Consider the following 12,533-nt stretch of genomic DNA (forward strand, 5'->3'; position numbering starts at 1 on the left):
GGAGGGAACTGGAAAATATCATCTTGTGTGAGGTAACCCAGTCACAGAAAAACACACATGGTATGCACTCATTGATAAGTGGCTATTAGCCCAAATTCTTGAATTTCCCTAGGTGCACATAACACATGAAACTCAAGACGGAATATCAAAATGTGAATGCTTCACTCCTTCTTTAAAAGGGGAACAAGAATACCCTTATGGTTTAATATACGGAAAACCATCAACGTGATCCATCATATAAACAAACTGAAAGAACAGAACCACATGATCATTTCATTAGATGCTGAGAAAGCATTTGACAAAATTCAACACCCCTTCATGATAAAAGTCCTGGAAAGAATAGGAATTCAAGGCCAATACCTAAACATAGTAAAAGCCATATACAGCAAACCAGTTGCTAACATTAAACTAAATGGAGAGAAACTTGAAGCAATCCCACTAAAATCAGGTACTAGACAAGGCTGCCCACTCTCTCCCTACTTATTCAATATAGTTCTTGAAGTTCTAGCCAGAGCAATCAGACAACAAAAGGAGATCAAAGGGATACAGATCGGAAAAGAAGAGGTCAAAATATCACTATTTGCAGATGACATGATAGTATATTTAAGTGATCCCAAAAGTTCCACCAGAGAACTACTAAAGCTGATAAACAACTTCAGCAAAGTGGCTGGGTATAAAATTAACTCAAATAAATCAGTTGCCTTCCTCTATACAAAAGAGAAACAAGCCGAGAAAGAAATTAGGGAAACGACACCCTTCATAATAGACCCAAATAATATAAAGTACCTCGGTGTGACTTTAACCAAGCAAGTAAAAGATCTGTACAATAAGAACTTCAAGACACTGAGGAAAGAAATTGAAGAAGACCTCAGAAGATGGAAAGATCTCCCATGCTCATGGATTGGCAGGATTAATATAGTAAAAATGGCCATTTTACCAAAAGCAATCTACAGATTCAATGCAATCCCCATCAAAATACCAATCCAATTCTTCAAAGAGTTAGACAGAACAATTTGCAGATTCATCTGGAATAACAAAAAACCCAGGATAGCTAAAGCTATCCTCAACAATAAAAGAACTTCAGGGGGAATCACTATCCCTGAACTCAAGCAGTATTACAGAGCAATAGTGATAAAAACTGCATGGTATTGGTACAGAGACAGACAGATAGACCAATGGAATAGAATTGAAGACCCAGAAATGAACCCACACACCTATGGTCACTTGATTTTTGACAAAGGAGCCAAAACCATCCAATGGAAAAAAAGATAGCATTTTCAGCAAATGGTGCTGGTTCAACTGGAGGGCAACATGTAGAAGAATGCAGATCGATCCATGCTTATCACCCTGTACAAAGCTTAAGTCCAAGTGGATCAAGGACCTCCACATCAAACCAGACACACTCAAACTAATAGAAGAAAAACTAGGGAAGCATCTGGAACACATGGGCACTGGAAAAAATTTCCTGAACAAAACACCAATGACTTATGCTCTAAGATCAAGAATAGACAAATGGGATCTCATAAAACTGCAAAGCTTCTGTAAGGCAAAGGACACTGTGGTTAGGACAAAACGGCAACCAACAGATTGGGAAAAGATCTTTACCAATCCTACAACAGATAGAGGCCTTATATCCAAAATATACAAAGAACTCAAGAAGTTAGACCGCAGGGAAACAAATAACCCTATTAAAAAATGGGGTTCAGAGCTAAACAAAGAATTCACAGCTGAGGAATGCCGAATGGCTGAGAAACACCTAAAGAAATGTTCAACATCTTTAGTCATAAGGGAAATGCAAATCAAAACAACCCTGAGATTTCACCTCACACCAGTGCGATTGGCTAAGATCAAAAACTCAGGTGACAGCAGATGCTGGCGAGGATGTGGAGAAAGAGGAACACTCCTCCATTGTTGGTGGGATTGCAGACTGGTAAAACCATTCTGGAAATCAGTCTGGAGGTTCCTCAGAAAATTGGACATTAAACTGCCTGAGGATCCAGCTATACCTCTCTTGGGCATATACCCAAAAGATGCCTCAACATATAAAAGAGACACGTGCTCCACTATGTTCATCGCAGCCTTATTTATAATAGCCAGAAAATGGAAAGAACCCAGATGCCCTTCAACAGAGGAATGGATACAGAAAATGTGGTACATCTACACAATGGAATATTACTCAGCTATCAAAAACAACGAGTTTATGAAATTCGTAGGCAAATGGTTGGAACTGGAAAATATCATCCTGAGTGAGCTAACCCAATCACAGAAAGACATACATGGTATGCACTCATTGATAAGTGGCTATTAGCCCAAATGCTTGAATTACCCTAGATCCCTAGAACAAACGAAACTCAAGACGGATGATCAAAATGTGAATGCTTCACTCCTTCTTTAAATGAGGAAAAAGAATACCCTTGGCAGGGAAGGGAGAGGCAAAGATTAAAACAGAGACTGAAGGAACACCCATTCAGAGCCTGTCCCACATTTGGCCCATACATATACAGCCACCCAATTAGACAAGATGGATGAAGCAAAGGAGTGCAGACCGACAGGAGCCGGATGTAGATCGCTCCTGAGAGACACAGCCAGAATACAGCAAATATAGAGGCGTATGCCAGCAGCAAACCACTGAACTGAGAATAGGTCCCCTATTGAAGGAATCAGAGAAAGAACTGGAAGAGCTTGAAGGGGCTCGAGACCCCAAAAGTACAACAATGCCAAGCAACCAGAGCTTTCAGGGACTAAGCCACTACCTAAAGACTATACATGGACTGACCCTGGACTCTGACCTCATAGGTAGCAATGAATATCCTAGTAAGATCACCAGTGGAAGGGGAAGCCCCTGGTCCTGTTAAGACTGAACCCCCAGTGAACGTGATTGTTGGGGGAAGGGCGGTAATGGGGGGAGGATGGGGAGGGAAACACCCATATAGAAGGGGAGAGGGAGGGGTTAAGGGAATGTTGCCCGGGAAACTGGGAAAGGGAATAACAATCAAAATTTAAATCAGAAATTCTCAAGTTAATTAAAAAAAAAAAGAAACCCAATTACAGTGGGGGTTGGGGATTTAGCTCAGTGGTAGCATGCTTGCCTAGCAAGCACAAGACCCTGGGTTCGGTCCTCAGATCTGGAAAAAAAAAGAAATGAACAGAAATAAAAATTGTTGGTGACATGGGGAAGTGAGATCCCCTCATGCACAGACTGTTGGGCAAAGAACAAATTATAGTTCTACCTTCTCCATAACGTTAGCTCCTTTCACATTTCTTAGTTTTCTATGGACCGGCATGGCTCCACCTTGGGTTTCATCTAACACTGACTATCCTAGACTCTTCTCCAGCACTGTCTAATCACACCTGCCCCACTCAACAGTCCCTCCCTTTCCTTTATCCTCCCTTTGTTTTTATTTCCTTTCTTTCCCTCTCCCATCATTTTTTCATACACAGAATATCTTAAATCCAAGCTTGCACATTACTGACACACTGTGGAGGATCTTGCCCCCTTTCACATGGCTCTGCATGAAGATCTCCTTTCCTGCAGCAGTAACAGAGTTGGAAACATGCCCTTATATGGTGGAACCCTATCTGTCTCATCATTGACTCTCCACATCTCTGGAGAGGTAGCGCTGCCCCACCATTGCTTGCATTATTGTCCATTACAAAGGATGCAGGCGGCTTCTGGGCGGGTAGATCTCAACCTACCTTGAAGGCCTGACTGGGACACCTGTTCTTCACCACCCCTACCTTTCCTGCCACAGAACCTGAAAATCTTAGATATGCGGTTCTTGCAAAACGTAGTTCCGTGTCATTCATGTGCTGAAACCTGAATGCCCAGTACCTCAAACATGGCTGACCTTAGATATTTGTGTCTTTGTCAAAGAGGACTTAGGGACACAAATAAACAGAGAGGGAAATGACCACGTGAGAACAGTGAGAAGGCGATAATTTTCCAGTCAAGGAGAAAAGCCCCAGGAGAAGCTGAGGCTGCTAAACTTCAATTTTAAACACGAGGTCATCAGAACTATGAGAATACATTTTTGTCGTTTAACCTGCCCAGGCTATGGCATTTTGCTATAGCTGTGCTGGCATAAATAACGCTTGGAAGCTCTAGATGCCTGGATGTGAGCACATGGCTTAGACCCTAGTGTCAGATGCATTGTTGGCCACCTTTGACTTTGAAGTTCCTCACACAAACAGACACAATTAAGAGATTCCTTTTGTAGGCAGCTTTAATTTCACCAACATGAAGAAGAAGGCAGGACTGTGGACTGAGGCTGCACATAAGGTCTTTTGTGAGAGGCTTTGCACACACGGCTTGGAGTCTGCAGCTCAGACTACCGCCAATGGATCTTCTTCTTCTTCTTCTTCTTCTTCTTCTTCTTCTTCTTCTTCTTCTTCTTCTTCTTCTTCTTCTTCTTCTTCTTCTTCTTCTTCTTTTTATTAACTTGAGTATTTCTTATATACATTTCGACTGTTATTCCCTTTCCCGGTTTCCGGGCAAACATCCCCCTCCCCCCTCCTCTTCCTTATGGGTGTTCCCCTCCCCATCCTCCCCCCATTGCCGCCCTCCCCCCAACAGACTAATTCACTAGGGGTTCAGTCTTAGCAGGACCCAGGGCTTCCCCTTCCACTAGTGCTCTTACTAGGATATTCATTGCTACCTATGAGGTCAGAGTCCAGGGTCAGTCCATGTATAGTCTTTAGGTAGTGGCTTAGTCCCTGGAAGCTCTGGTTGCTTGGCATTGTTGTTCATATGGGGTCTCGAGCCCCTTCAAGCTCTTCCAGTTCTTTCTCTGATTCCTTCAACGGGGGTCCTATTCTCAGTTCAGTGGTTTGCTGCTGGCATTCGCCTCTGTATTTGCTGTATTCTGGCTGTGTCTCTCAGGAGATATCTACATCCGGCTCCTGTCGGCCTGCACTTATTTGCTTCATCCATCTTGTCTAATTGGGTGGCTGTATATGTATGGGCCACATGTGGGGCAGGCTCTGAATGGGTGTTCCTTCAGTCTCTGTTTTAATCTTTGCCTCTCTATTCCCTGCCAAGGGTATTCTTGTTCCCCTTTTAAAGAAGGAGTGAAGCATTCACATTTTGATCATCCGTCTTGAGTTTCATTTGTTCTAGGCATCTAGGGTAATTCAAGCATTTTGGCTAATAGCCACTTATCAATGAGTGCATACCATGTACGTCTTTCTGTGATTGGGTTAGCTCACTCAGGATGATATTTTCCAGTTCCTACCATTTGCCTACGAATTCCATAAAGTCGTTGTTTTTGATAGCTGAGTAATATTCCATTGTGTAGATGTACCACATTTTCTGTATCCATTCCTCTGTTGAAGGGCATCTGGGTTCTTTCCAGCTTCTGGCTATTATAAATAAGGCTGCGATGAACATAGTGGAGCACGTGTCTTTTTTATATGTTGGGGCATCTTTTGGGTATATGCCCAAGAGTGGTATAGCTGGATCCTCAGGCAGTTCAATGTCCAATTTTCTGAGGAACCTCCAGACTGATTTCCAGAATGGTTGTACCAGTCTGCAATCCCACCAACAATGGAGGAGTGTTCCTCTTTCTCCGCATCCTCGCCAGCATTTGCTGTCACCTGAGTTTTTGATTTTAGCCATTCTCACTGGCGTGAGGTGAAATCTCAGGGTTGTTTTGATTTGCATTTCCCTTATGACTAAAGATGTTGAACATTTCTTTAGGTGTTTCTCAGCCATTCGGCATTTCTCAGCTGTGAATTCTTTGTTTAGCTCTGAACCCCATCTTTTAATAGGGTTATTTGTCTTCCTGCGGTCTAACTTCTTGAGTTCTTTGTATATTTTGGATATAAGGCCTCTATCTGTTGTAGGATTGGTAAAGATCTTTTCCCAATCTGTTGGTTGCCGTTTTGTCCTAACCACAGTGTCCTTTGCCTTACAGAAGTTTTGCAGTTTTATGAGATCCCATTTGTCGATTCTCGATCTTAGAGCATAAGCCATTGGTGTTTTGTTCAGGAAATTTTTTCCAGTGCCGCCAGTGGATCCTCTTAGAGATGATCTGTGTTATGATTTGTGCTGTTCCTGTCTATGAGGCTGTTGATCCTGATTCTCAGACCCTGTGGATTTTGTGGACATGGGCTTTAAGACCCTCATCCTAGCTCCCTGGAAGCCAGTCTTTGCCGAGCTGCCTCCTGAACAGCTCTTCCTGCATCATGCCTGGACGCCGCCACCTTCCTGCCATGTTAGTAATAGACTGAACCTCTGAACCTGTTGTGGATTTTGAGTGTAACCTATTATGAATTTATTTTATTCATTTTCTACTCAATCTAATAGGCGTCTGTTTCTTCTACACACCAGTAAGATACTTCACTTACACACAATATCATTCAAGCATTGGGAAGAAAAATCTTTTTTTTTAGGAAATTCACAGGTACATTTTAATTTGTACATTTTACTTATTACCGGTGTGTGTGTGTGTGTGTGTGTGTGTGTGTGTGTGTGTGTGTGTGTGTCATGTTTTATGTGGAGGTCAGAGGACCACGTCCTAGAGTTGGTGCTGTTCATCCATTGTGTGTCTATGGAATGAACTCAAGCCATCAGGTTTGCATAGCAAACACCACCCAGTGAGCCATCCTTCTGCCTTCTCAGGTACATTTTCAGGAATTGCACTGAATTGCTTAGTGTGATGGTTTGAATATGCTTGGCCCAGGGGTGGCCCTAGGAGGAAGTGTGACATTGTTGAAGTAGGTGTGGCCTTGTTGGAAGAAGTGTCATTGTGATCATGGGCTTTAAGACCTTAATCCTAGCTCCCTGGAAACCAATCCTCACCTAGCTGCCTCTGGGACAGCTCTTCCTGCACTGTGCCTGCCTGGACACCACCATGTTTGTGCCTTGATGATCATGGACTGAACCTCTGAACCTGTAAGCCAGTCCCAGTTATATGTTGTCTTTATAATTGTTGCCTTAATCATGGTGTCTGTTCATAGCAGTAAATCCTTAACTAACACACTCTAACAGGGCTTCGTTCAGATGTATTCTGTAAATCCTTGACTTCGGTATTCCTCTCCACTGACCTCTCACCAGAAATAGTCTATGCATTCTCTCACTCTGTGCCAGAAGAAGGCAAAGTAAACCAGGCTTGTAATTGCAGCACCCAGCTCTGCACAGGGCTCCATTCCAGAACCCTTAGGTTCCAGCCGCAGAATGCTGTGCCCACCACCAGAGGGCAGTGCATCTCCGCTAGAAAGATGGGAGTCGCAGTTAGGGTTGGGTGAGGGTGTTGAACCAAGCCTGTCTCTGATTGGCTAGGCAAAACCCTGAGACTCAGAGGGACAAGAAATTAAATATTCATCATCCAGAACTGACTCCTCTGCCCTAGGAGCCAGGCTCCACTTCAGGGTGCAGCACAGCGTTTCCTGTGGTGTCAATAAACAAGAAGAATGAACGAATTCCTGAGAGTATCTTTGCTGATTCTCTGGTTCCAAGTGGCCTGTGAGTTGGGGCTGGTAGTGATAGGCATGGGGAGAACTGAGTTCAGAGGCCACATGGCTGAGAAGTGTTCATTTGGAAAAGCAATTTGAAAACATATCCACTGACTATTGTTCTCTGGTCTGTTTCTATGTAGGGGCGAATAGCCAACGGGGAGAAGAGAATCTTCTGGCTCTGAGCACCCAGGAGGGTGACAATGTCACCATGAACTGCACTTACAAGACTTATACAACTGCTGTACAGTGGTACAGACAGGACTCAGGCGGAGGTCCTGTCCTGCTAATGTTAATACGTTCCAATGAGAGAGAGAAGCACATCGGGAGACTAAGAGCCACCCTTGACACCTCCAGCCAGAGCAGCTCCCTGTCCATCACTGCTGCTCAGTCTGCAGACACTGCTGTGTACTTCTGTGCTACAAATGCACAGTGTGGGGCAGGCACCTGCAGCCCTGACACAAACCCTCAGGGCTGCTTCCTAGACCCCAACTGTGGGTGAAATACGGATTATGTCACTCCAGGAGTGTCTCCTGGTAACTGGAAGGAGAACTGCTTTAAATGTGTCATTTCTGTTTGTTTGTCTTTACCTCTGTAAGCTGGGTCAGAGGGCAGCAGGATGCTGAAATGACAGGCTTTGCTCTGCCTGTGTCCTCAAGCTCATCGTCAGTGTGACGTCTCCAGTTTCTCCATATGAAATCTGAGCCAGTGAGCCTGAGGAGACTTCAGGCTTAGGTTTTTAATAAGCCTGGTGTCCTTGTGCAGGGTGAGGGAAGGTCCCATCTGTCCCTTGTGCAGCCCTGAGGTCTGGTTGGCTCCTCGAGAGGCCAAGATCATTCTTACATCTCTCTAGTTCCAGGTTAACGAGCATGTGCCAGACGTTAGAGGAAGAAGCCCTCCGCACGTTACCTCAGCCTCTCAGTTTACAACTGGGGCATGGGGCCACTGCATAGCAGGGAGGCAAAGATTCGAATCTCTAAGACAAAGAAACAGACATCTAAATCTGGTTCTGTCTTTAAGAGGACTGTGGTTTTTAAGACCCTGTTTTACACACTGGGAAAAGGAAAACTTAAAGTCAGTTCCCCTTCCAAGCAGGGAAGCACGCTCCCCGCTGCCCCATTCTGATGTGCTCTATAGAAGGAAGGATACGAGAAGGGGAGGGCATGTAAGAAAAGTGCTCTTAGTGATAAGAAATGAAATCAGTTTTGGCTAGCATATGAGCTAGAATAGCAGCACACCCTCAATGAGGAAATTACCTCGTCTAGGAAGGAGCAAGTAGGATCCAGGTGAACAGAAGTCTTGTGTGTGGTGACAAGATCCATCATCCATCCTTGCCTAGATCACAGCATTCACTCTTTAAGAACCAGTTTTTCCCATCATCTTATGACAGTCCCCATTCATCACAGTTACATACAATCCTGGAACCCTTCCAAGAGGTGGCAGCCCAAACAAAGCTTGGCCTTCCCATAACAATCAATATTCAGGAAGAAGTACCACACACTTGGTTACAGATCAAGCTGATGGGAACAAATTTTCAGTTGAGGATACCTCTTTCCAGGTGATGCTAGTGTGTGTCTTGTTGAAAAAAAATGCTACAGCATATAAATATATATATATAAATATATATATATAGCATTTATTTTACTAATTTATGTGTTATTAAGGTTCAGTGAGATGTTCCCATACATGCATACAGTATATCCACTGATCAAACCTCCTCTCTCCTCTGTATGCACACATCCCAAGCCTTCTAGGCTTTCAGGTGAACACAGGATACTTGTGTGCTTTATTTGTTTGTTTATTTATTTATTTACTGTTTAGTTTAGTTTTTTCAGGGTAGCACAGGGGTAGGAATTTAAGTCTGGCTTTTTTCATTTAATGTCCTCCAGGTCATCGGTTTTCCTGAAAATGACAGTTTTATTCTACCTTTTCCTGAGTAGTGTTCTTCTTTGTGATGCTGCACTTCTGTCTGCCCATTTGCTGATGGTAACCTAAGTTGACTTCCAATCTAAGCTGCTATGACTAAAGGTACATAAACCTGTGGGTAACTATGGCGTGCCAATTTCGTCTTCTCTGAGTTTATTTCCAGAAAGAGAATAAACACTAGCTTTGCTTTTGATTTTCTAAGCTTTTCACAAGGCTCGCTGCAGTGGTCCTCTTGATAAACACCCTCTGCCCATCAGCATTCCTGAATCCCATTACCATGCACCCTCATCAGGCCTCATGGCTTCCACACAGTGAGTGATCTGCTGTCTAATACTTGGTTTTGTTTTGCATTCCACCAAAGGCCAATGACACCAAGCATGCCTCATCTGCTTCTTGGCTGTGTTTCCTTGCTCCTCTGTTCAGATCTTTTGTCCATTGTTTAATTTGTAACTTCCCTTTTTGTTCTTGTTTCCAAATCACCCCTGTGACAGATGAATAGGTGGAAAATAAGTTCTCCTATTCTGTAGGTTGTCTCTTCAGTATAAAAATTCTTTGATTTCTAAATAAAACCTTGTTAATCTGATATAATCTGTTCCCTCATTTTTCACATAAAATTGTATTTCTAATTACTTGGACGACCAGTTTGTAACAGAACATCCTCCTTGATTCGGGCCTTCTATTTTATAACTTCAGCAAACTAAGGACAAGTGGGATGATAACATTGACAATCCACACATCCTGGATGTTTCATAGCATCATAAGTTCATAATAGCACGAGTATGACTTTGGTTATGACCTACACAAGGGCAAACTCCAAGGAATTTGCATTAACAATGTCATGATAGTCTTCCCATTGGAAGAGCATTTTCACTATTTGTATGTATATACTTGAAATTCAATAGACACACAATGATGTTACAGGCACAGTATAGTTTCCTGAGGTGACCCTTTGTGGCTCTGCTACATAGTAAAATTTTGTGCAGGTTTATTAAAGAACTCTTGGGGTTAATTTAAAAATTGCAACCCCCCCCCCATCAGAAATAGTCATGACGCAGTTAATAGGCAAAACAAGAGACAGACGAAAGCATCTAATCAAGGGGTCCATCCTGGGCTCCAGGGAAACGGTGACCAGACGTCAAGAGATCTCAGAACAGCCTTTGTCATGCTCACAGTGAGCTGGGAGATGTTTATAAAGAGAAGTAGTATAGACATTACATTTGAGGACTGGGGAAACATAGGAAGCCCTCTTTCCCTCACATGTCAAACAGTTAACAAAGCTAAAGCCCACTTTTGAAGACTGAGATACCCTGATAAACTCTGCAGAACGTTTTTGGTGTAGCATTCTTGCATTCCCATGCAGATCACAATGTTACAACTTAATGATCCAGGACAAATTACCACACATAGAAAGTCACGCTGCAGTACAGACAGGAACCACAAGGGAGAGCTACCCCTCTATGCTATTGATAAATACAAATTCACCCAGTGCCTCTAAACAGAATTCCCAGGCTGAGGGGAGTGATTGTCTTACTTAATATATGAGACGACAAATTTTTAAAAAATCTTGCAAATGATTTGATGCCAGTCATGTTTTTCTGCAAGAACCTTTGTTACTGCAAAAAGAAGCTTTTGATGAGGAACAGTGTGTGCGCGCGCGCGCGCGCGCGTGTGTGTGTGTGTGTGTGTGTGTGTGTATGTGTGTGTGTGTATGTTTGTATGTATCTATGTATGTATCTATGTATGTATGTGTGTGTTGTATGTATGTATGTTTGTATGTATCTATGTATGTATCTATGTATGTATGTGTGTTGTATGTATGTATGTTTTATGTTTGTATGTATCTATGTATGTATCTATGTATGTATGTGTGTGTTGTATGTATGTATGTTTGTATGTTTTATGTTTGTATGTATCTATGTATGTATCTATGTATGTATGTGTGTGTTGTATGTATGTATGTTTGTATGTATCTATGTATGTATCTATGTATGTATGTGTTGTATGTATGTATGTTTGTACGTTTGTATGTATCTACGTATCTATCTATGAATGTATGTGTGTTGTATGTATCTATGTATGTATGTGTGTGTTGTATGTATGTATGTTTGTATGTTTGTATGTATCTATGTATGTATCTATGTATGTATGTGTGTGTTGTATGTATGTATGTTTGTATGTATCTATGTATGTATGTATGCATGTATGCATGTTGAAATTATTACAGTTGGTCTGACATAAGAGCCACAGACTAACTTCAACCCAATACCATGACTCTCAAAATAATATACGCTGTTGTTCTTGCTCTTAGCTACAGCTCAGAGGTGGAACATAAGTCCCTATGCAGAGGACACCACACACTTTGGACATAGGACTCCACAGACTCCAATAGATCTAACCTGAAAGTCTTCTTCTGTCAGTCTACCATTCATGGTACATGAATGTGCTAGGTAAGCTTCCAAGAGAGTGAAGCAAACAACAGGTTTGTCCAACTGTGACACCTTTGAAGGACACAATAAACAGTGTGGCAAGATATCGCTACCTTCCTTGTAACCAAAGCTCTTTAATGGGAATTAAGATCTGATCAAGGGGAGGAAATTGTGCCTAATACTGGAAACGTAGTCAACTCCTTGGAGCTTGTGAGGTCACAGACCTTAGGGGAGACTGTACTACTTCCACTTCACTAGAGTGAAACAGTTTTTAATATCCCATTCTACAGAGAGGGACAGCAGAACACAGAAAGGGGAAAAGGGCTGGTGTGCTGATTTTATGAGGAATGAAGGTTTTAAGAGTCCTTGTGAGAAAGCCATTCCATCTTCTCATTCAATAAAAGTTTTGTGAATTTATTTTTGTTCATTCCTGTAAGTATGAAGCACACATTAACATGTAGATAGACAGACAGGTAGGGTGTGTGTATGTGTGTATGTGTGTTTATGTATGCATTTATGTGTATTTTCCTTCTGTTATTTGACATGTCACATATGCCTGATTTTGTTACTCAGGGGACATATGAAAGCTTTCACTAAGAACTACCAGGAGCCTGATATAGCTGTCTCCTAAGAGACTTAGCCACAGCATGACAAATACAGAGTAGAATGCTAGCAAATGAACTGAGAACTGGGTCCCTGTTGGAGGAGTTAGAGGAAGAATTGAAGGAG

This window comes from Rattus norvegicus, chromosome 15 (genome assembly GCF_036323735.1).
Source record: "Rattus norvegicus strain BN/NHsdMcwi chromosome 15, GRCr8, whole genome shotgun sequence".
Classification (NCBI taxonomy): Eukaryota; Metazoa; Chordata; class Mammalia; order Rodentia; family Muridae; genus Rattus; species Rattus norvegicus.